This window comes from Trachurus trachurus, assembly GCF_905171665.1.
Source record: "Trachurus trachurus genome assembly, chromosome: 3".
NCBI lineage: Eukaryota > Metazoa > Chordata > Actinopteri > Carangiformes > Carangidae > Trachurus > Trachurus trachurus.
The window spans coordinates 13232267-13258006 of NC_139893.1; positions in this window are offsets into that span (position 1 = coordinate 13232267).

The window sequence follows — 25740 nt, forward strand, 5'->3', positions numbered from 1 at the left end:
TCTTCACAATGCATGTTATATGGCACTCCCATTATGAATCTTTCTTTGAAAGCCATTGTAGCCTTTTCCCTCTGTTTTATTAAGGCAAGGAGGGAAATGTTCTTGAATGGGAGGAAAAGGGAACATTGCACTTTCCTTGATGAGTAACACTGACAAAATTCATAAACAGTTTTAGACCATTGCAAAAAGAGAAGATCGCACCACTTCATTCAAAACCATACCGTCATGTCTCCATAACAGAACAGAGAGCACCTTTGGCCTGTTCTGTAAATGACAAGCAGCTTAAACTGTAGATATGAGGGAAGGATGAGGAAATGGCAAAACAGGAAGTGTTGTCTGGATAGATTTCAGTTAGCCACAGTAGTATAGGAGATAGTTACTTCCAGACTTTCTCCATTTGGAAAAAAAAAAAAAAAATCTATCACAAGACAACAGATCCCCAGATCATGTTTCACAATACAGGCCAAATGCTGTTTTATGCTGTGGGTGTTCCTGATTGATACCATGTATCTGCTGTTGGCAGCACTGTATCATTCAAATAATGCAGGTAAAGTATTTATGAGAAAAAGGGAAATGAAGAGTTTCTTTTCCTGCAGCCACCGAGGCGTTATTTCCTCCGCTTGTCATTAATGTTGAGCCAGTTTCTATTTTCTGTTGTTGTTGTTGTTGTTGTTGTTGTTGTTGTTGTGACAGGTGAGACTTTCTATCATTTTGCATCACTTAATTCAAAACTGACCTCTTCACTGGAGGAGCAAGTCACAAGCTGTGTTTACATTGAATGACATGACAGCCACTGATTAATTTTAAATCCATCCACCTTTCTCTGTAGTGTCCAGTCATGGCACAACTAGAACATGTGTTGTGTTATGTTGTTGCGATCTTCTGGTATGTAAAAGAATGTGTCAAAAAATTGAATCATGAATAAATGTGAAAGGAACAAATGTTTGTATGTACAGCCTAACTGTTTGCATTAAGTCAGACTGCATTCACTGCAGCAGCACTACTACTAAACATTTAGTTCAAATTTCCTATACAAACAGGATGCAAAAATTAATGGGCTCAAATGCCACAGCTGTCAACCACTATGAGATTGGTTTGAGCTCTGAAGCTAATTGAATGCTTCAGCATAGTTTACAGCTTGACATGCAATTAATTATTTATAATGTATATAGATTTTATCATTAGTACAGAGCAAACAAAGAAAAATGCACCTTTTTTTTATAGACTCAGTGAGTCAAATTTTACTCCTGTTCACTTTAAGATATCCAGCAAATTTTTTTAACCACATGCATTCACATATATAAATCTAAATCTCTCTGTCAGTGATCCTGGGCTCTTGGACGCCTCTTCTTAGTTTTCTTTTGACTCTGTCAGAAATCTTGGGAGGAGCACATGGTCGTGGCCAGTTTATGGTAAATTACTGTTCTTTTTAGTTCTGGATAATGGTACTAACGGATAAAACGGTGCCACACTACCAGCACCTAGGCTGTTCGCTGTGCACGGGTATTTTTTTTGGATAAAATAGTGCATTCAGACACGTCTGTAACCGATGCATCAGTAAGTTCTGCAACATAAGTTTCAGAAGGTCTTGGAAAGCTCTTTGCTTTTCCCCATCATGAGATGCCTCTTGTGTGACACCTTGGTGATGAGAAACCTTTTCATAGGCGTCAATTTGGACTAAACCAGCTGATGTTACTTTGCACTGACAGGGGACAGGATTACTTTCTAAATACTGACATGACTCCAGCTGCTTTCTTGGCTTTCCAAACCTTTTGCACCTCCTTTTCTTCATGTGTTCAATACTTATTCCCTGTGTCATTTCACTTTATTACACATTACTTAATGTATGGACATACATGTATGGATTTCTTTGTATGTGTGTATTACTTGGGTTGTTGCCGACATCTGGTGAAAATTTCTTGTCAATAGCTCTATTAGAAATATATTTTCTGAGAAAAATGTTGACGCATTCAATACTTATTTTCCCCGCTGTATAAGTCAAACAACAAATTAACACATGCTATTTACTCATCCCTTAAAGGATGAAACAGTGTGTATGCTAAAGACTGAAAGTGATGTTTTACATTTGTATTGATATTTTCCATTTAAAGCAGAAGTAAGCGGAATGTTTGTGTTAATATAAGTCTTAAATAGTTATATCCTCCGACAGCAATCACTTATATAGAGTGTTTGGTCTGAAACACGGGTCTGTCAGTCACTCTGCTCTGCTGTAAGCCGAGGAGAAAACTTTCCTTGTATCCTACAACCTTTATCCAATGAGGAGAGAGAACGGCATAAAGGGGCGGTCCTCTCTGTGTGTGCAGCCAAGGGATGCGCGTAAATGTGGTGACGTAGGGACGAGGGCGGGGACTGCTAACTCCATCGGCTGACAAGAAGTTAGCCAAAACGACCGAATCGCTTACTTCTGCTTTAACTTATGTACATATGTGTGTGTGTGTGTTTATGTGTACACATGTATATACAGTATGTGTGTATATATATATATACATATATACATATCTATCTATCTATCTATCTATCTATCTATCTATCTATCTATCTATCTATCTATCTATCTATCTATCTATCTATCTATCTATCTATCTATCTATCTATCTATCTATCTATCCATCTATCCATCCATCCATCCATCCATCCATCCATCCATCCATCCATCCATCCATCCATCCATCCACTGTAGAGTTTTCTGCTCTGAGGACCATTTCCTCGGCCAGTGCCTGCCAAACGGTTACACATCATGACCACCATTGTGAAGGTTTGGTGAAGTTTATCCTTGGACGGGTTGTTTGAAGTCACTCAAGATAAAATTACTACTTAAGGTGAAGGCTAACGTTGAGGGACCTTCATTGTAATGACGACAATAATGAACACTCAGTTAAGGTTATGGAACAGTCATGGTCATGGTTAAGAGAAACTGCTGTTGACTGTCAGTGGGAACAGGAAGCAAACAGTGGTCCCGTGTGGCAAAGTGCCACATGTTATCGAAACATCCAATCATGCTGCCCTTCACCCTGTGTCAGCTTTATAATATCTCTATAAAATCACTCTACTCTCTATGATGGATTCTAGAGAGCTTTGATAAATCAACACTTATCGATTTTGGGGCATGACTGATGATGTCGTTTCAACAATTTCAGTTTATTTTTATGCCACATCATAAAATATCCCAAAAAGTGGCTGTGTTAAAGGAAATATTTTCAGCTGGACTCAAGGACACATACATTAAATTAGGTACATTAGAAATGTCAAATGTAAACAACATAAGGAAAAAAACTCACAGGGTTCCTTTAAATTGACCATATTTTGAGTGTCATTCTGCAATTAGATGGATTTATATTGGTTTAAAATTGCCAGATAATATGGTAACCGACCAAATATAGGGAGGTAGTATGAAAACAGAAAGAACCACCGAACAAGTGAGTAATAATGTAGAGTTCTGTCTTTCTTTTTATATTCACCAGACAAGTTGTTATACTAAGCAAATTTCACACCCAAAGTGCAGGCAGGTAACCGTTAGTAAAATTGGGGGAGATGAAAAGCTGTGATCCAAACTGAAGCTTGGGTGGCATAGATGGCTTTTAGGCTTACGGAGTGGAACAAGGAAGTGGTATGCTCTGAAGTTACAACTGGAAACTGGCAACAGTATCTTGGCTGGAGGCTGGACTGAGATGAACATGGGGAGAAAAATCAGAAATACAGAGAAACCAAGGAAGAGCAATACAAGCAATATAAGCTCCAGCATTTCAAAGAGGAAGGCACAGCGTCTGAACCATGAGGGAGACTGAGGGAACCAGTGTTTAAATACTGGAGCAGGTTGTGGAGTTGATTGGCTGATGAGTCGCAGGTGCTCAGGTAAATAAGTGGGAACAGAATCAGGAAGCCACTCCCTGCAGAGATGCATGTAGGCCTACGCACACACACACAGACCAGCAGGGAGAAAGACAAAACCAGGACTGGACAAATACAAGGAAGAGGAAAATGGAGGGGAACGCAGGGAATGAGGGAGAGACAAAGTCTAATCCTTCTGCTGCTATTCTTTTTATATCTCACTTCACAATAGAACTATAAGAAACACACTCAGTGCATCTAAACACTACTATTGACGTTTTGACATCTTTGCTTTAAATAACCCCTCCCAGTTGCACCACCACCACCACTTGGGGCTTTAACAATCCACATTGCAAGCTCTGCTCTTGCTGCCACTGCAGTGCTTCACTCTGCTATAAACTGCTTTACTCACACATGATCTGTTCATACAGTTCTTTTGCAACCATAGCTTGTGAGAAGGACATCTGGACTCCTGTGGTTTACCACCCATGTTGCTAACCAGTCCTTACAGATACTGTATGAAATTCTCTGTGTTTAGCCTATGGTGCACACCACCTAAACTTCATAGGGTGTGTTCGCCTGGCTGTTTGCATGTGAGGTTAATTTAACTATCACTGACCTACAATCACGTGAGGCCAGTCACAATGAGAGTGTTATATTGCATTAATTCAACTGAGTAACATGAATGTAACCAATTCCTGATGTACAATGCCCCTATTATTGTGATTTCTATACTTCATCCAAATGCTGCTCCCTACTTACACTTTTTCATTTGGTTCAATTTGCATAACTTAAACATTGTAAACTTCAAGATTCCTGAATATCCATTGCTGGCTATATCATATGTATGAATGTGGGGATTACACCAACTTTTATTTGGGATTTCCTTTAAACCAGGGCTATCCTCCAGAATGATACAGGGAAGGAGATATCTTGCATCGTTACAATGCTTACAGATGGCTGTCAATCATGACCATGCTGAAAGTTCATTCTGTCACTCATTTTGACAAGTTCAGCCTCCAATCCAGCCATAAGCAAGAGTTGATAACACCTGTCTGATGCTAAATTCATTGGAATCACTGATCAGCGGTCGGTTGGAAATAAGTCTGTCGATTATGCTTGACTTTAGATGACAAACATTGTCAGAGGTTACCATTAAAAGGCTTTTTATAACTTAACCTGAAATTTCAGGCCATCACTGTCACCACTATTAAAGTCAACAAACTTCAACATTCTTCATAACAAAAACGTTTTACTATTTATTTATAGACCTATAAAGTAAGGAGCTAGAAAATGCAGCCATTTGCTGTGCCACCCGTGATTGAATGTTGCAAACTGTCTATAATCTGTTTTTTGTTAAAGGCAGACCTGACTCATGATTGGCTTTCAACATGAAAGAATCTTTGCCAAATGTCACTGTGAATCCACCATGCCATTCAGGCTGAAAGCAAGTGCTGCAGAGTTTATTCAGATAAACTATAGGGCAATTACAAAATAAATAATAAATTAATATGGTGTAATTAAGAAATAGAATGCAATTTGCGGTTGTTGTTGTTTTGTTTTTTTATGGCTGCTTCTATGTGAATCTGCTTTCCCTATTTCCTGTGCTAGGCTATGTTTATTTATTCATTTATTTTTTCTTGTTCAGTGTTCTATTTTAGATGTGACAGATGCAAGTGGTACTTCAAGCTTTTCCTATACAAACCATATGAGGAAATAAAAAAGGAAGTGCCACAAAAAAACAAACAAAAAAACTGTATAGCAACAACATGTTGCTATACAAAATGTTCCTGCAGTTTGAAAGAGAATCCAACAAGCTTGTGCATTATGCCTCCCACATGAGCTTAAAACTCATTTTCAACTCCAGTCAACTGTGTTCTTTCCCTTGAAGTTAAATCAAGCATACTACTTTTTTTAATGACTAAAGTATGTCCTGTCCCTGTCAAGCATAACATTTTCACACCAACACCAGTATATGATACATTACATTTCAGTTACAGAACATAGGTTATTAAAATGCAATTGAATATCCGTGGTTGAGCTTTGTTTTGTTCAGATAACAATATATCACAGGGAGGATGTAGCTCTTTCTTATAGAAAGCAGCTAAGTGAGTAAATAAAAGGCCTTAATTCTTTGCTGGCTGGAGAGAGATACAATGTTGTCTTCTACTGTTGTAGCTCATCTACCCAAAGATTTGACACGTTGTACATTCTGAGATGTTTTTCTGCTGAGTGGTTACAGTAGCCCTTCTGTCAGCTCCAACCAGTGAGGCCATTCTTCTCTGACCTCTCTCATCACCAAGGTGTTTCCACCTGTAGAACTGCCCCTGGGTGTTTTTTGTTTTTCCCCACCATTCAGAGGAGCCCAAGAGACCGTGAGAATCCCAGGAGATCAGCTGTTACAGCAAATTCTCAAAACAGTCTGGCACCAACAATGATTTTATGGTCAAAGTCGCTGAGACGATTTGTGCCTGATTTTAGACACTGCACTGGCGCCACATTTGCTGATTGGATAAGTGCACTAATAAGCAAGTTTTCCATATGAGTATGTGTGCTTGTTTGAGCAGTTGTTCAGTTACTGAAACGCATGAAATTTACATAATGTCAGTGTATCTGAATTTAAAGCATAGGACAAATGAATAATAAAGCCAGACACACTTGTAACACCCGTCACTCTAACAGAGATAGTTTAAAAAGTTCATCCCAACACTGATGCATTAGTTTTGCACTGTATTTGCACTTTGCTGCATATGCTGTCACTTTATGTCCAACTCATCCAAACCAGTTCCATGGGGTTTAAGTCTGAGCTGAGAACAATTTCTTTCAACACTGTTTTTGTACGGACAGACATTTTCTAAGCCATCAACTAAAGTTTAGGCGCCTGTAGGAATTATTTGCTTTAACTTCTTGGGTTTCTTTTACTTTCACTGCTGCTGAGAATAAAATGAAAAAAACATCAGGATCATTTGGTTTTTGTAATACAAATACCAGATTTTCCTTTATTTTTCCTTTACATCTCTCTGCCAGAAAATCTTGAGGTCAAGCATCCCCCTATGTGCAGTAGCTTCACAGACAAGGACAAGGACATTAAACACTTTCTGGACTTTTATGACGATACCTTAGGTCCACTGTTGTGGTGTCATAATGGGATTTCTCCCAACTATGACTCACACTGATCACTTGAGCTTGACAGGGGGAGTCGCCTAAAATCTTTTGTTTAGGTGCTGCTATCGCCCTCTCTCTCTGGTTATCAGTTATTTCCCTGTCATCTCTTTTCTGCCTGGATTTTTTTTTTTTTTTTAGAAATAAATTGCCTTTGTGTTAGTAGCTACTTAGCACAATGAGATTATGTTTCCATCATAAAGCATAATTGAGTTTGAGCAGCATGAATTGGAAGGAAGGCAGGTACGGTGTGGACACAGCTCCATAACAAAATGATATCTATTGGCAATCTGTATTTTCCATTGAAGAAACATTTCTGGAAATCCATGGATCTTCCAAGGAGCCTTAACTGAACTGTCTCATGTTTTGATCAACCATACTATCTGGCATCCAAAACTCAATGCTGTGGTGTGTTTAGTTCCAGGAACTACTGGGATTGATTTTACAGTCCTGAATCTTGCTCAGTTGCTTAATACAATATGAGAGTACTGATTGCCAGCAGACACCCCTATAAACAGGAGATCATTATTACTTGGTGCCTTTAAAAACTGTAAGAAATCATTGTTGAATAATAAATCAGTTTTATGATTTGAAAGATTATGGTTTGGGTTGAAATATGAACCTTGGTTCTTTGGTTATGGGGCCTTTTTTTTGTCATGGTAAACAGTTGTTTAATGTCTCCAAATGTCAATAACTTTGCAAGGCTGGCTTGATAAGAAAAGTAAAGAGAGTAAATGGTGTCACAAAGTAATTATTTTTTATATTTTTCTGTGCCCGGTTGTTGCACACAATGTTTTACAGATGGGCAATGATTCTTGCTGATTTCTGTCTTTGCCTTAGGCCTACTTGGTTTGTAGTACTCCTTCCCTGCCTTAAAGGTGTTGAGAACAGGTGCAGGTGCTTTCAGATCCAGAGTCAGCTGTGGGCTGGGCAGCAGAGCCCGAGGCTGCATCCTGGTTCTGAGGCACTCTGCTCTGTTTGTCCTGGGCTTCTTACAGGGTCAGCTGGCTGTGATGCTGAAATTGAGAATTGGCTGTCAGTGACCTTACTGCTCATACACGTCTCAGTTGACCAGTTTCTCTACCTCAAGTTTGCTGTGTTCTTCAGCATGAGGCAAACTCATGGATCATGTCTTCCCTTCCTCTCGGGCCATGTCGCACTTTGTTTGTCTACCTCCAGAGGTCCCCTAACTCTGAAGTCTCCTTCTCTTCTGATTCTGAATGATGACAAGAGATGGCCATTTATGCCACAACTAACAAATAAGTGAGAGAGTCAAGTTGTGTACAACTTGTAAAACTGTAAAACCCCAAAACTGTCATCATCCACCCTCAAGGGACACGTTATGTGGACTTTTTTGACTGTCTTTGTTGGGACTTTTGTTGATTTCCTGTTTAATGTTGAATTGACCCCCTTTATGTGTCTCATGGTTGGTTTGTTTCCTGTCTTTGTCCAGTTTCTCTTTGTGATTGTGTAATGTGTTTTACCTGTTTCCAATCATCTCTGCATCCCTTGTGTATTTAAGTCTGTGTTTTCCATCAGTTTGTCTCTTTGTGATCCTGATCAGTTTAGTGTCTCATGGTGCTTCTGGTTTTTGTTCTTGTGTGTTCAGGTTATTTTTAGTTGTGCTTCTGCGGTTTTGAGTCAGTTTTCATCATTAAATTACCCTTTTTCCCCCAATGTACTGCCTTTTGTGTTTGTTTCTAGCAATCTTCAAACAACAGAGACTTTACCTCGTCTGGTTTCCTTGTCATGTAGTCTACTGGATTTTCGAATGTGTTTTTGATTCCCAATGTAAATTTAATACAAAACATCATAGCAGGATGAAAAAGTAAAAAAAAAACTTTGATAAGATCGAAGGAGCAGGATGGGATCTGGTGTGCAATTTGTTGGCAAGGAGGAAAGCAGCATGCGGTTTAATGCTTCCATTTTGGTGTTGACAGTGTTAGACTTGGGATGAAAGTTGTCCTCTTCTGTTCTTCGTCTTCTGACTTATTACCTTGGATGGAATCACTTATATGAATTACACATGGAAGTTAGTAAAAAGTCAAAATTAAGTCAATAGTAACCACAGTTCTCTGTGTTAAAGTGCTGCGTTCAGCATATGTTTTGTTGGTCCTCCTGACTTCCCAAAACTCCCCTGGCAGACTGTACAAATACACACAATATACACAATATATGTACTTTCTGTTTGAAGTACATGGAGTACATAAAATCTAAAGTACACTGCATCATCTAGACTTGGGTTGTGCACTGCAGTATTTGGAAAATAGGCCACTTAGACTCTTGGCCTCTACTTCTCTGGTGTATCTCTTCCACTAAGCAGCCAGAGCTGTGAGTCTATTGTAGTGGCAAATACGAGTTTGTTGGTTTCCCTGATGATGGGGATCATCCTCAGCTCAGTGGATACAAGCTGTCATGTGTGAGGTGTCATCTAGTTCTCTAACACTGCTCTTCTCTTCCAGGGTCATCTCGGTCTCTCAATGCTCTTCAGTAGTGTCCCCATTCTGTTGGAGCCTCTCAATCACCAGCTGTGCTAGCAGCTTCCTACTATTGTTGATGTTAGAGCACTGACCTGCCAGCAGAGTTTTGGTCAATATTGATTTTGGAAGTTGTTGGTCTTCTGTCCATCTGTAGTTCCTACATACTGTATGTTGCAGGTAACTCTTATCCTTGGGCCTGCTGTAGTAGGCTACACGCACTTCACCAATTCAGCATTCTCAGTCCTTTGTCATGGTGGACATGCATACACATAAGAAAATGCTGGTGTATGAGTATGAGGGCATATGAGTGGACAGTGCCTTTAAAAAATTGGACACATTTTCTCATTCACTGGAATGGTTTTAAGTCTCTGACTTGGGCTTTATTTTTTGTCAGTCCATCTGTTGTCATCATGTGGATTCCTCTGATCTTCCGTTTGCATTTGTCTGTCCAGTTTGTTGCGCACCAGTCTTTTCCCAAGTTCTTTGATTTTTTTTTTTAGAATTTATTTTTGTATCCTTGTCTGTTATTTGGATCCTTGTTTTTGTAAGTTTCTTTGTTGTCAAAAATCTTTTCCCACTTTGTTTGTTTGCATTTTGTGTTCAGTTACTGCTGCATCATTGACGACTAAATGTAGGCAATGTCACATAGGCTTATATTGGTGGATACTCACTGAGACTCACAACAGTCAAAAAGCAAGTATTCAGTGGTTACTTAGTTAAGTCAACTACAACAGTTAGCCACCTAGTTTGCCTGCCAGTCATCGATTGAGAAGCAATGGCCATCTTCTGTATATAGAACAGTTATGCTTTTAGCTTGGAAAATGTATCAAATGCTGTTTAGGCAAATATTATAAAGGCATGTACACAACAAAACTACAAACAAACACATCTTAAAGCAGAAGTGAGTGATCCGGTCGTTTTCGCTAATGCTGCGTTCCAGGCAGGCTTTTGAAATCGTAAATTACAGCTTCAAGTCACAACTTACGACTTTGTAGCGTTCCAGGCAACCCACTCGTGTTTTTCCGACCTGTTTTACCTGTGAAAGTCACTATAACGGCCACTCGTAACTTCTGACCCGTGAACTCGTACCAGATCAAACTGATACAACTTCACAGGACGGAAAAACACGAGTCTACGAGTTTCCTTGAACGCACCATAACAGTCCTCGTCCCTACGTCACCACATTCACGGCGTCCCTTGGCTGCACACACAGCCCTGCATGCCGTTCTCTCTCCTCATTGGATAAAAACTGTAGGATACGATAAATGTTTTCTCCTGGGCTCAGAGCAGAGCAGAGTGACTGACAGACCCGTGTTTCGGTCCAAACACTCTATGTAAGTGATTGCTGTTGGAAGATAGAACTATTTAAGACTTATATTAACACAAATATATCACTTACTTCTGCTTTAAAGTTATGAATGTTACGGAAATGATTCTGTGCAGCAGTGACTCTGCTTTTAATTTAGTGGTCCTCAGACCGGTTCTGCCTTCTCTGCTTCCTTTTAGATATGTTGTGCCCCACATGCTAGGCTCACATGTACACTCACAGTTGTGCATGCACCAGATACGACACATCACAACATATAACCATGATTGACACCCTCCTAAATATCTGTTGGCTGCTTTGCTCATATGACTTAAAAATCAATGTTACATTTCTTTATGTTCCCCTCACGTCATGAGACGTAGAAATCAGGCCATCTGCACTGCACACATTCTCCGTCTTCGGTCTCTGTTTTTATCCATCCATTGTTTATACTGCTTATCAGTGCAGGGTCATGGAGAACTGGAGCCAATCCCAGCTGAAAAAAGGCAAAGGCAGGGTATACCCTGGACAGGTCGCCAACATATCACAGGGCTGGCTGCCATGTAGAGATGAACCAAGTGTACACACATAACACCTATGGGCAATTTGGAGCCAGTCTTTGGACTGTGGGAGGAAGCCAGAGAACATAGAGAGAACCCATGCAGGTGTAAGAGAACATGCAAACTCCACCTAGAGAGGGAATTGAACCCAGAACCACTGGTTCACTGTGCCACCTACTGTTTTCACAATTTTGAAAATACATTGGCGGTCCCCCTCCACTCACATGGTGGCCATTGTGGGTGCCGTGTCCATGTTACACTCAACTTCTTGGCTATTTTTAGTTCACTAGTCAGTTATTTATAGTGCACTGCATGTTGGTGTCAGTGTCAGTGTGAATGCACAGAAGCCCTCAAATGAGTAAATGTAAGAATAGAAGTATGTGAATTAGGACGCAGCTGGAGTTTCTTCTCCAAACTGTGTATAAAAAGAGGACAAGTGTCATTGCACTATGTAGGCTATATAAAAGTGTTGCAAGGAAAAGTTCTCGAAAGAGCACAGTGATACAGTCCTGTGGCTCAGGAGTAGAGCGCGTTGGTGGTTCGATTCCCGGCTCCCCCAGTCCGCATGTCAAAGTGTCCTTGGGCAAGACACTGAACCTCCAAGCCTGTCTGCGCACAGAGCTGTATGTGTGTGTGAAAGGGTGAATGTGACGATACAGTGTAAAGCGCTTTGAGTAGACTATAAGCGCTTACAAGTGCAAGTCCAAAACAATAATCTATACAGGGTGAACAATCTCAATTATACCTTCATAACATAAACCTTTTAATAGAATTTTGCACACAGTCACAGTAGTATTGACCTTGTTGGTTTTCAAAGGTTTCCATGTCTCTCTTATGTTAGTGGCTAAAGACTAGGCAGGATCTCATAAAAATAATCTCATATCCTAGGCTACTTTGTTGTGAGAAAGTGAGATTTTAGGTGAGTAAAGAGAAACTATTCCAAATCACTGAAACAACACCCTTCATAGGCTAAAAGTTGATCAACTGCTCAACAATAATCAAACATTAGGCCTATAATAGCCTAACATTTAACAGAAATTATTTTTTTGTTGTGTGTGCCTATGTGGGGGGTTAATTTCAATTTCAAAGATCAATGTAGCAAGCTTTATAACCCAAATCACGCTGTGTGTGTGTGTAGGCCATGTATGTATTATATTAATGGTGTAGGCCTGTCAGTTCCAGTTTCATGACGGCCATCTTGGATACCGCGAGAAAGCTGTTACCACTTCCGCTAACGAGAACAGGCTGCTTTGCAACACACTGGACCAGGAATGGACACACGAAGAACTTCTTGTCCTCGTCGTTCATGGTACTAAATACTGCTTTCCATCCATAATGTACAGTATGCGAAGACCTCAAGGACCATTACGCGGGATAAATGTCGTTTTTCTTTCTTTAATTAGCCTATTCATTTTTTTTTTGTTTACTACTTTTGTCGGCGAAGTAATGCGCGCGAAATCAGCCCGGAAGAAGCGGACATCAACACCAGTCGAGTTTGTGGGCTTGTCCTAGGCAGAGCGATAGATATAACTATTGTTATATCTATCGCTCTGGTCCTAGGGAGAGGACACGATGAGGACGACACTCAAATTCAAGAACAACTCTGAGGACGATTTTGAGGAGAACTTGGATGGAGCTGGGAAACAACAAAGCGAAAAGCGGCGGCGCGCTAGCAAAAATATTTACCATCGTGCTAAGTTACCTAGCTTACAACAAGACCCCACCATGCTAGCTCAAGTGTGGATTTCTGGTTTCGAGGATGCACCTGCGGAGAGGGAGGATGACAAGGGACAACAAACACCTGGATAATGGTAGGACTGCTTGCTTTTATAAAGTGAATTGCTGATTTCAATGAGCTGCGCAAAGCTGTTTACCCATAATGAACCAGTGGCACAAAGTGTGTGATTGAAGGTGCTGATGGGTTTCAAGCCTTATTAAGGTAACGTGAGGTGTAAGGTGGGTTTATGGAGTTGGATGAAGAGTTGTTGTGCTGTGTTTCTGTTGATGATATTGCCAGACTATTGCCCTGTTTTGATGCTCACTGATGTTGCATAGTACTGATTTCTGCATTGGAGAGCTCATGTTCATGCTTCTCAGGAGAACTTTATTGTGTATTGGTGGCCACTGTTAAGATGGTTTAGGTGCCTGCTTGTTGGGCCTACAGATACTCTGTTTGCGGAAGTTGACATTGCAGAAACTGGGTTTTGTGCGTTTCACTACTGTTGCTTATGGATTTAGATTTTTCTCAGATTTCCATTGTTGCAAAGTGATATCCTACATGAATGTAGTTTAAATTAACCATTTCATTATTTTAATCTGGATAATTTTCAAATATTAGCTCCTGAATGTGACATTTTGTGTGGGTTATTTATTTAGCAGTAGGCCTACAGTGGAGCTAATTACACCCCCTCCTCTCTGCAAATAGTTTGAAAGAGTTTTTTTTATTTTTTATTTTATCATGCAAAGAGATCACTGAATTAAAAGATAATATTTTCATTGCTTTTAAATACTGTTGGAGGCACCTTACTTTTCATACCTCAATCACCCCTTAGACCTGGCACTTTGTGGGTGTGTCTTTGGATGATGGGCAAATCTGCAGGTCAACAAAATACAAGTAACTACAGGAATTCATTTCTTCATTTGTTTTGTAGTGTATATTCCCTCTCAGTCATCTTTGTGGATGTCTGAGGGGAAAAAAGCCTTCAGAAAACTCAAACATCCTCTCCAAACAGAGATAGCACTGAGTAGCACAATACACCATGCTCAAGGCTAGGTTACTACTGGGCCAAACTGGACAAAGTGCTCTATCCAGAGTTTCAGACTATCCAGTTACAGACAGCCCTTGGTTCACTATGTGTCAGATGTCAGTTGCACTGTCAAAGCACAATATCACCTGACAACATACATCAAGTGTGTGTTGTACATAATTATTTAACATGTGTCTGAATCTAGTTTAAAATAATCTTATTACAGTACCGGTATACACAATGTTTATATGACATCAGAATATTAATTTCAGTACCTCAGTTAGGGAAAAAAGTTTTATTTTCACCTCAAAACACAGCCACTAAGTTCTTTATCCCATGTTCTGATAGACATGTACTGTAATAACACAGTTTGGCCTCTAGATAGTGCCCTATGATTACTTTGACTTGTGGGTTCATTGATGCATCAGGTTAAAAAAAAAGGGAACTAGGGGAAATGCCAGAACAACATAATCATTAGGCTATCAGTTTTGTGACTCGTCGTTGCTTCTCTCTGTTGGGTCTGTCAACATGCTTAGTCTGCATTTTGCTTGTGTGAGTGTGAAATGTGGTTTCAAAAATCTCATTTGTTAGAACGTAGCAACTTTTTTCATGGCTGTCATCTATTGTCTCGCAAAGCTTTCTGGGATTTTTTTTTAGTTTTTTGACATTTGATTGCTGATTTGAGCAGTCAAACAGAACTGATTTTCCAAGTTTGTATTTGTTTTGTTTTTTTCATTCAAAATTATATTTGAATTCTGCTTATTCCAACTGTACAAAATGTAAGAGGATAACCCCAGGCTTCACATCTGTACACTACTTGAATCCTATAAAACGGAAGTGTTCAGTACCCTTTTCCCAATGGCTTTTACTAACATCAACATTGACAAGAGTAACACAACACTTTGTCTTTGTCATGAATGACTATGCAGATATTTGGGCCAGTAGGTTTGTTATTTGGAATTAATTATGTGGTTATTCTGTCCTTGTAAGATGATGTTACTTGTTAACTGTTGAGAATAATTGTTGCTTGGCTTGGTAAGTGTCTGACAGATAATGACCTGATTAACAAGCATCTTTGTAGAACATGCTGGATGGCTTTTTTCATTTTATATGATTAAATGTTAAGACGAAGGTAACAGTGGTAATGGCACCAAGTGGTGGTGGTACTGAGCTAATGTTGAGTGTCCACATCCGTTTTTATTGAAATTGTTTCAGAGGTGTTGACTCAACTGCACCACAAACAAGAGACTGTAGGCATTTTATGCATTCAGAAGTTCAAAATGAAACACTAAATAACCATTTTGAACGTTAAATTACCACAAAGTGAGGTGGTGATGACTGTTTATGATTGCAGAAATTATCCTTTCACAATATAAATTAACTTATGGGTCAGAAAGGATTTTCCTGAATTAATCACTAGATGGCAACATTGTCTCCCAAATGTGTTACATATGAAAGATGGTTACTTGCTCTTATGTTTTCATTATGGAAAAGGAAACAGATTTGTTCACATCAATTATTGCGTGCAAAGTTAGTCTTGAATATATAGTTTTGACTCATCAGGAAATGCCTGTGTCGGCTTCCTTCTAATAACGAAACCTCAATTCGTTGTGTCAAGTTGGATAAGATAACAAGGACCATTAACAATTGATAACCACAGCTGCATCTCACATCAAGAGGAGGATGTAACACCACCTGCATCTCACAGCATTTTCGGTTGTACATTTTGTTTTCTCCTTTCTGCTGGTAAATTATTAGAAATGTCATGTCATCGTAAATGGCATATATCCTCTTATCTGAATTGTCAGGGTGGCTTCCAAAAAGAAACAATACATACACACAAATAAAGAGAATTATCTGAATGAACCACTCACTCAGTTCCTTGGAAATACTTGGAAATCAATTTCAAACAATATACAGAAATCTGTTATAGGTAGAACAGTTCATTTGCAGTCATTTACTAAATCACAGAAATTAGAAGGTTGAATATTAGGGTCAGCCTTTAAAAAACACCAGGTGTTGAAGTCTGATAGTTAAAGCAGAAGTGAGTGATATATTTGTGTTAATATAAGTCTTAAATAGTTATATCTTCCGACAGCAATCACTTACATAGAGTGTTTGGTCTGAATCACGGGTCTGTCAGTCCCTCTGCTCTGCTCTGAGTCGAGGAGAAAACATTTATCGTATCCTACAGTTTTTATCCAATGAGGAGAGAGAACGGCATGCAGGGCTGTGTGTGCAGCCAAGGGACGCCGTGAATGTGGCGACGTAGGGACGAGGACTGTTATGGTGCGTTCAAGGAAACTCGTTTTTGTCCGACCTGTGAAGTCGTACCAGTTCGATCTGGTACGATTTCACGGGTCGGAAGTTACGAGTGGCCGTTATAGTGACTTTCACCGGTAAAACAGGTCGGAAAAACACGAGTGGGTTGCCTGGAACGCTACAAAGTCGTAAGTTGTGACTTGAAGCTGTAATTTATGATTTCAAAAGCCTGCCTGGAACGCAGCATTAGCGAAAACGACCGGATCACTCACTTCTGCTTTAAGTCGCCTGCACTATAAATTTACCCACGTTTCTGTCACAGGTTCATAGGAATACACAATGTACATGATTATTTTGTATTTTCATTTGGTTCTTTGATAGTGAAGCTTGTGCTTTCAACACTATCACAAAGTTATGTGAGCACAGCAAATCTCTATAAGAGTAAGGTAAAATATACTTCACATTTGTCCTTGAGAAATGTATCTTTAGGCCTTCAGCATGGTCAGTCGAGGTACATGGAACTGTAAATGGATTGTTGCTCAATTTTATTATTGATACAGACACAGTTTTTCTTTTTGGCAGAACTTACGGTAAAACATCCTGACATTTTGTGTTTGACAGCACCACAAGTTTTGCAGCTATTCAAAGCAGTATCACAAATGTTACTTTGCTGTTTTAGGCCTATACCTTTGCTGTGTTTTTTTTCTCTCTTTCCTGTGTGAACTACCAAATTTTAAAATGTGGTTTATAACACACTGCTCTGCATCCTTGGAAGATGAAAGACAACTTTAGATGAGTGTCCAGTAGAGGGCAGGCATGTGCTTTAGATTCCATAGCAGGAGTTTCATGTGACTTATTCACTTGGAAAGATGCACAGCATATTGTTTTCAAGGGATGAACTCAGTTTTGCATGTCTCCTAATTATTTAGCTTCAGTATCATTGGGAGTGGATATTTGAATTCATACTGTTATTGTTATTAATTGATATTCTGTGGTCTTGAGTCTAATTATGGCTACTGTGCCTCCTTAAACATGACCCAAACTGGAAAAGGTAAAATTATAATTGTCCATTAAACAAAATGATCCTAATTCCAATTAGTCACCATTCTCCTGGAGTACAAGGGCAGAGTTGAACTCATGCACAGAACAGTTAGGATTAATTATTCAGCTACAATTAGCGTGATGTCAATAGTAACTGCCACCAGTGCAGTGCTCTTCTGACATTGAGGCAGCCTGTTGTTAAACTGAGCTTATGCTTCTCATGTTAAAAATCCTCATTTCAATCAAGTTACTTTGTGTTCCAGCTCCTCTGCACCTTAATGCACACACCCAGACATATCCCGGCACCTTTCCAGGGACAGACATGCACGACTGCACTCAAATAACCAACACCATCACACACGCGTACACTTTTCTTTTTTGAAAACAGAGAAAAAAAACTGTTAATATTTTATTCAACTTTTTCTTAATGTTTTTAAATGGACACATACATACTTTTCATGCAAAACACAATGTTGCAACCCTAATTTAGCATATTTTGTTTTTCTCCCACAAGGAAAAACAAAGCATGTCACATTTGAGCAGATCATCTCTCTCTATTATTGATGTTTGCATGAAAAATGAGGGAATAACTGGCAGTATATGTTTTTTTATGATTTTTTTTAAATGAAGTACTTTAGGTTTGTTTGCCATCATATAGACAAAATAAAGTGGACTTGCCTAGATTATGCCTTTGACGACCACCTTTGGTCGGGGTAAAATCTGACCTGGAAGTTTGACAGGGGCAACGGTTGTCTGTAATACTGATGAATGCATTTGACAGTACAAACAGTATTGAGACTGACAGTGTAGTGTCCACTTGAAAGTTTCTTTGTAATCGACTAAATGTTAATTTTCTTTTACTGTTTTTATGGCAAGTTGTTAGACTTGCTTCATTAATTAAGGACGCGATTAGAGTTTTTGCTTGGACACCCTTTTCTCTTTTCCGTTTTCTAAAGTACAATATATTGTTACGCATGGTACAGTAGTGTATGACCACTTAATAGAGATATCTACAACACTCTATCTACACATTATATTTTCTCTCCCTTTTTGTGGAATATCCCCCTGTGTGACCAGACATCACCTTCCTACATGTTGAAAACATTATAAAATATTTTGAGATCTAATTTTGAGGTACTATTTTAAAATTCATTACATATTTTGCAAACTATAAAACTTCTTTTTTTTTTTATCACGCTTTGGTTTCTAGCTGCAGAGAAAAAAGGAAGATTCAAGGGTGCACAGAGAGGTCTAGAGAGGTTACTGTAGCTTTATAAATGAAGCAGTGCTGATAATGCTGAATTTACTTTAACTTAGTTAAACTTCTATTGCTTCATGGTCTCTGCTCAGCCAACACTACTGTAATGTAGTGTGTGTTAAAGATTTGTGCTACGCCTATGGTGTTTGTACCTGGGCTGGACTGGGGGTTGAAAGTGCTCACTATGGGGCGAGGAGTATTGATGGCAGCGATAAAGACATGTAATAATGTTGTAAAGTCAGAGAAGACAAGGAGCTGTAAGAGGAGATTGGCTCAACAGTGTAACCAGTAATCAGTCAGCGGTGTGAAAAATGACAGGGTCAATGTGAGTGGACAGAAATGGGGAATAAAACATGGTCCTCATGAAGGCTGAACAGATCAGAACAGGGGGAGGACAGGGGAGAAAAGGTGACCTGCTCTTCAAGGGGGACAGGCCTGTCGCATTTCCTGATTACAACCAATAGGTCTCAATTTCACATGACAACACCAACTACTCTTTTGGGGCAGTGTCTGTATTATAAGCTTTACAGTGGAGAGAGGGGAGGTGGGGTTAATGCCCTATTGTGTTTGTAATGCCTTCCTAAAAGAGTAACCTCCACAATAAAGAATATTGGACGGAAAATATAACTCTGAAGTCTTTCCTGTCCTTACTGTTATTTATGTTTCATCTTATTTCAAACTGGTTGTGATATAGTTTGGATTTGGGTTGGTTAATTATAAATATTATGATTATCATAATTATGATTTATAAATTACATGGCTTTGCACTGTTGCAAAAATATTTCTCAATTATTCTTTAATTGTAAGGTTAATGAGAGGTGAAAATATCAAGTTGAGTTCATTCTGACTGACGGTGCTTTTAATACAATGAGACAACATGGCCTGTAGGTTGAATAGCAAACACTGGAGATTAGAGCAACACAAATATTTCCTAAGTTCAAGAAAACAGATTAATTGGTCTATTTGGTCCAAATGGACTATAGAGGTGGGTCTGATTAACAGTAATTAGCTATATTAAGTTGTCAGTGTATCTGCCTTAGGCTATACGCTACTCAAAGTTATATCATGGCCAAACAACATAATATTTCAGACATGCTGTTGAGCACACAAAATGTATTAATGATGTGATCACCTGTGGCCAATTTGGCTGTGAAAGAAATAGAATAAAACTAAAACATATCATCTACATGGATGGCTGGATCTGTGGGGCCTAATTATGGACACAAGCAAAGATACTGTGTCAGGTGACTGAGGCATCCCAATAGAAAAAAAAAAAGGATGTCAGTGATTATTGTCTGTTTTTAGATTCGGCCCCTACTCATCAACACACTCAGCAATTGCAGCAGCTGTGGATAAGACATACAACATAGAGCCAATTAAAATACTTACTAATAACTAACTAATACTAATAACAAGCTACATTTTTTTCCCACAAGCTTTTTTGACTCATTACTAAATCAAATCTAAACAAACAGGCATGATACACAGTCATAGTGTGACCTAAAATTTCTATCTTGCAATCCTTCATTGATGAATAATACAGTTCTTTATGGCCTCAGGATTTCAATGATTTTGTTGTCCACAGCCTTACTGTAGAGTGTTCATCTACATATTAACCAAATCCACCTGTACAGGGGTAACTGTTCACACCAAAAGCGTCATGAGTGTCATAGGCAGCTGGCAGTCGTTCATTTTCAAGTGTCGGCATCAGCAGGTGTGGCGATGCGAGAGAAGCTCAACTTTATGCAAATGATCAGCGTCACCGCTAAAGCAGCAGCCAATGGGCTTTATGCACAGCTCCACTACTTCCTGAAATAAGCCAGCTCCTTTATTTCCTGTCTTACATTATTGGACAAACTGATTAATCCAGGTGTGTCAGCTAGAGCTGGCAGCGCCATGCCAGCGACCAGAGCGTCTGCAGGAGAAAATATGATTTTGTGATTTTAAGTGAACTGATCCCTTAGGATTGTATCAGTATTTTTATGTGGCACCAATCTACATTTTTCACTCTGCATGCTGTGAGAGCAGGGCAGCTGAGATCCTCATGCAGGGCTCTGTAGTTGTTTCACAAGTTGCCTGATTAGAATTGGGCCCCATTTTATTTTATTTTTTAAAATATCTGTTTTATACCAGCCCGTACTTCACAGTATGAAAGGGGCCTTTCGGTCAAAGCTTTTGTAGCTCAAATTGGACAACTTGGTTTAATCTTTTAAATCTCTTATTAACATGACCTTTTGAAGGCCTTGGCAAACCTTTTTATGATGCCTCTGTGCTGGTGACAGCCAGAACCATATTACATGTTCTTTTCAGGTTGTCTGTCCATCTGTCCCATTCGAGTGGACAACAATAGACATGATTTTGGCCTTGTGAACGCAACATCAAGGGAATTCCTTTTTGCCAAATTTGGCACAAATGTTTGCTTGGACAAGATCACAAAGTGATTAGAGTTTTGATGGTCAAACGTCAAAGGTCTGACTGGATAAACAGGGATGTAATCTGTAAAAAGTGGCAGAGTGGTCTGAGTAACAGAGGAAAACCATGAGAAAGAAATTCTCAGATACTGTTCTTCTCTCATTATTTTTTGTTGACTCGTGACTTCATTTAAATGTTGTAAGTTGGACTGTCAATGGACTTCACAGGCAATTTCCCTGAAACCAATCTTTTCACTTGGTTCATCCACCCCCTAGACCGCCACTCTTTAAGTTTTATGTAGATAAGACTGAAGGCTTTCCCCTCCCAGAGCTGGGCGGGTGCCCAGTATGCAGGAGTGTATCTGGCACACATGTCCCTCCCTCCATATTTCACTTCTGGTGCTACTCTCTCTTTCTGATAGCTTTATCACTGCGGAGGGGTCAGATGCTGACACCAGCATAAGGGCCGCTTAAATCGCTCTAAACAACATCTATCATGGACCCTATAAAATAAGCTTCATGGCACGCACAATACCCCGGCCTCGTGCTTGGAAATGCTCGTCTATCATAAGGCTGCTTGACTCAAGGAAGCCTTTTTTGATGATATGTACAGGAATCAGAAGAGGAAGGGTGTGATTTGGCTCTACTCAGTCTTTATGAGTAATCTTTAAATTATAGACGGCATGGGAGATCTATCACTCATCAGGATAGGCAGGTAGGCTGTTTTGGAGGTGATAAATGGCTCTAGCCTACAGTGCTATTCATTGATCAGAGAGAAGCCCGATATCAGTAAAAACTCCTTTTACATAGCTAAAAAAAAAATGACATCAAAGAAATGGTATAGGGAGAAAGGAGAGGACTAGCTACAAAAGGAATGTGGGTGCTGCTGATCGGTGGTGATTATTGGCCTTATATCATAACACACTGACAGGTTTCTTAGTTGACTTGAACAAATGGAGTGCTGCTGCTTGAACAGGGAGAAGATGCTGTTATGGCCCTCAAATCACAAACATCCTCCAGGCTGTTCAGCAATCATTTGATTTATATCTGGATGCTAACTGATTTCACCAAATGATTTGTAATGGAAAGAAAAATCTGTCTATACTGTGACAAATTTTTCTGTTTTGACATCTTCAATGTCTTTAACAAATGTTGATATTGCATCATATTTATCAGGACTTTTTTTGACTGGCTTGGATAATTAGATTTAAAGTAGCCTACTGGTTCTGCTTTATTGAGCACATTATCAATGTTTGCATATTTGTGTAGGTATTTCGCCCTGGGACAGCATGAAACATCACTTAGGTTAAACACAAGAGACGGAGAGGATACTAGTGATTTCTCTTTACAAAAAATACTATTATACTTATAAAAATTACTAAAAAATATCATTAAAAAAAAATTAAGAGTGAAAATCTGTACGTATTACGATGCTCAATATTGTTGTCCTGAGAGATTTAGACATATACTCAATATTAATAAGTCCATATAACATGTTTGTGTTTGTTGTATCCATGTAGACTGTGTAGATTTGAACACTTAATAATTATGATATTTTGTGCGTAAATGAACATAGAGTTTGTCATGAGTAGACATCGAAACATCTACTCATGAGCTATAGACAGTGTTGGCCTCCTTGTTTGTGTTTGTTTAGTGGCTCTCTCTTCTGCGTACAAATAGTGGAAGATGGCGAAACCTACTCAGAGAAAACTACTTAAATTTACCATGGCTATCTTTTCTCCAACAGTTACAGTAGGTGAGTGATTTTTTTTTCTAAGTATGAAGTAAGATATCAAGAAAGATAAAAGTTCTAGGTAAATAATGAAACCCATACAGAAGTAACAACTGTGACAGCTCAGCCTCATGCATCTTTTCATTGCCTTAACTTGTCTAAGGTTATAGGGATAAGGCAAGAGTCTCTCAATGGAAATCTTAAGTAGAGGAACAAAATGGTTCTGGAGGTGCCAAAAAAAGAGAACAATCAATGACCCAGAAAAGAGAAATTTTTGTCCAAGCCCATCACTTAATTTCTTTAAAAGCCTATTGAAAAGTCAGAACCGCTCAATGTGCATCCACTAAAGTTAACACTCTCAGTACGCCATACAATTTAATTATTAGGACATGATTCATTCAGTGAGTGGTCACCCATTCGATGGGACCATTTATGGGCCGGCATATTCTTCACAGCTCACGAATACTTCTTTTGGTCAGTAATCACTGAACTGTACAAATGTAATTTAGATACTTGATTGAGGAAGAGACTTTGCTAATTAAGAGTTTTTGTCGAGTGCATAATCATTTTGGCTGGCTATTCATCAGGAACAATGCGATGATTAGCCCTTGTGGCAGTCTAAGTGCTGCTTATCTACTGGAAAGAAAAGTAAAGTGTTATCTTAAGGATTCTTTAGCATACACAATAACTAATCAGGATTAATAAGCCCAATGAGTGTTTTTTTTTTGCCAGGACTGCAGGCATTATGTTCACAGGGCATCCATCCATCCATCCATCCATCCCTTGTGGATGTGAGATTTCACTAATGCCTTGAGGAAACTTCTTCAAGTTGACCTAAACATTCATTTTGACTCATGTATGAATTGATTTTGACTTTGGTGGTTAAAGGTAGGGCTGGGTATCAATCAAAATTTTTCAATACCAGTACCAATACCGATACCTTCATGTCGATACTGGTTCCTGAACGATACTTTTTTCGAAACCAATTTTGTAATATCAATTACAGTAAAAAATCTTGAGTTTTATTTTTCAGCTTTGGTATTTTTCCACTCCTTACAGAAAAAAATAAACAACAAACAATTTCCAGTGCAAAAGAACACTTGCAAACAAGAGCATTAGTCAGTCTCTAATGCTCAGTGCTACATACTGAGAACCTTTTCACTAAGCAGTTTTTCTTCAGAAAAATCAACATGTCTGCTTTCTCAGGACACAGACAAGCCCGCTCCTGGTGTCTCCAGCAGCAGAAAAAGTACGCTCTGAGGGTGTGGATGATGCTTGCACACAGAGGGACCTGGTTGCCAAGTTTGATAGCATTATAGTATCCCTCACATCAGGGGCGGAGTGGCCATCGGGAGAACCGGGAGATTTCCCGGTCGGCCGGCGGCCAATAAACCCAAGTGAGCCGGCCCGCAAGCTGCTCTGCGTGGCCGTGTGGTGATCATGAGTTAAAAGTAACTATAACCACAAGTCCCCACGATAATCTCCAAGCTCTACCTCAATACCACACTAAAAGTCCACCCATTATTTATACCCCTTCAGGTCTCTCTACCTCTCACTCATGGTTGCGATAGTGAATCAGACTCTCATCAATCCAGCCTACTAAATGATTTTTGTTTAGCCTCCTATCTTTATATAATTATTTTACTTCAATGTTACAAAACCTCCATGACCACAAAATATAAAATAACCAGCAATTTAATTAGTTTGTTTGTTCTTAAAGTAATGTAGAATGGTGCAAAGCCTCATGGGAAATGCGTCAGCCTGTCACTGTGAAAGTTATCATTAAACTAGCGGCTGCAGCTAAAAACAGAACGACTCACGGAAGCTACCCAGCAAACCTGATCAGTCCTGCCCGTGTGTTACGTAATCTATAAGTTATATTAATTTAACAAGACAACAAAGTCCGTGCTTTACTGTAAGTGGGCCAGGGGGCGTCGGTACGCGGACCGCGGTACCGTTACGAGCCGGAACCTCTCACATCACAGCAGCAGCCTACTCTGTCTTCTCCACGGGCACCGAAGCATGTTGGTGAGTAGGACAAGACCCGAAACGAAACCGTGGCGTTTGCAGCGCGCTGTCAGTAAAATCCATTTGTAGAGTAGTTGAGAAGGGGAAAATAAAGGAGTAAACATGACTGGATGTAATGTTATGGTCAGCAGTGTTAAGTAGGCTAAATCTGCTTGGGAGGCACTAATTGCAGCTCTTTCACATTCTGTATTTCTGTAATTTCTTTCTTTCTTTTTTTAGCTAGATAAAAGTAACAATGTGTTAAAATCATGGATGTATTGGTTAAAATGCACCAGAATATGGGAAATGGTGTAGCCTTTACAAAAAAATTTCTGGGGGAGGACCCCCAGACCCCCAATTAAGTTGTTTCACCCACATTTTTTTTTTTTGCTTCTGGCACTCATATATTTTGCCATATGGAATGACACATAGCTCTGTTTGAGCGGTGAGCGGTACAGAAATATGTAAATGGTGTGTGTGTGTGGGGGGGGGGGGGGGTTGGGCCGATGGTGGGCCGGTGCGGTCAGAATTTTCCCGGTAGATTTTGGTGCCCCACTCCGCCCCTGCCTCACATTACACCACCAGGTCACTGGATTCACTGAGGTTAGGGTAGATGGCAGACCTCCGTACCGCTGTATCTCTCAAATCACTCACCTTTTGGCGAAATTCGCCGTTTTGAAACCAAAATAGAGGACCTATGTGAATCGTGCAGTTCCGATGAGAAAATATTTTTTTTGGGGGGGGGGGGGGGGGGGGGGGGGGGTGCAAGTGGCAAGTGATCGGGATTTGGAAGTATAGATTACGAGAGCCTTGAATTGAGAAGAGAAAAAAAAGTAGAGGAAGAAGATGAAAACACCCACAGGCGCGAGAGCACCTGATTAGGTTGTGAATTGTACTGTGCAGTCCAGAGCGGCGGCAGCGGTGA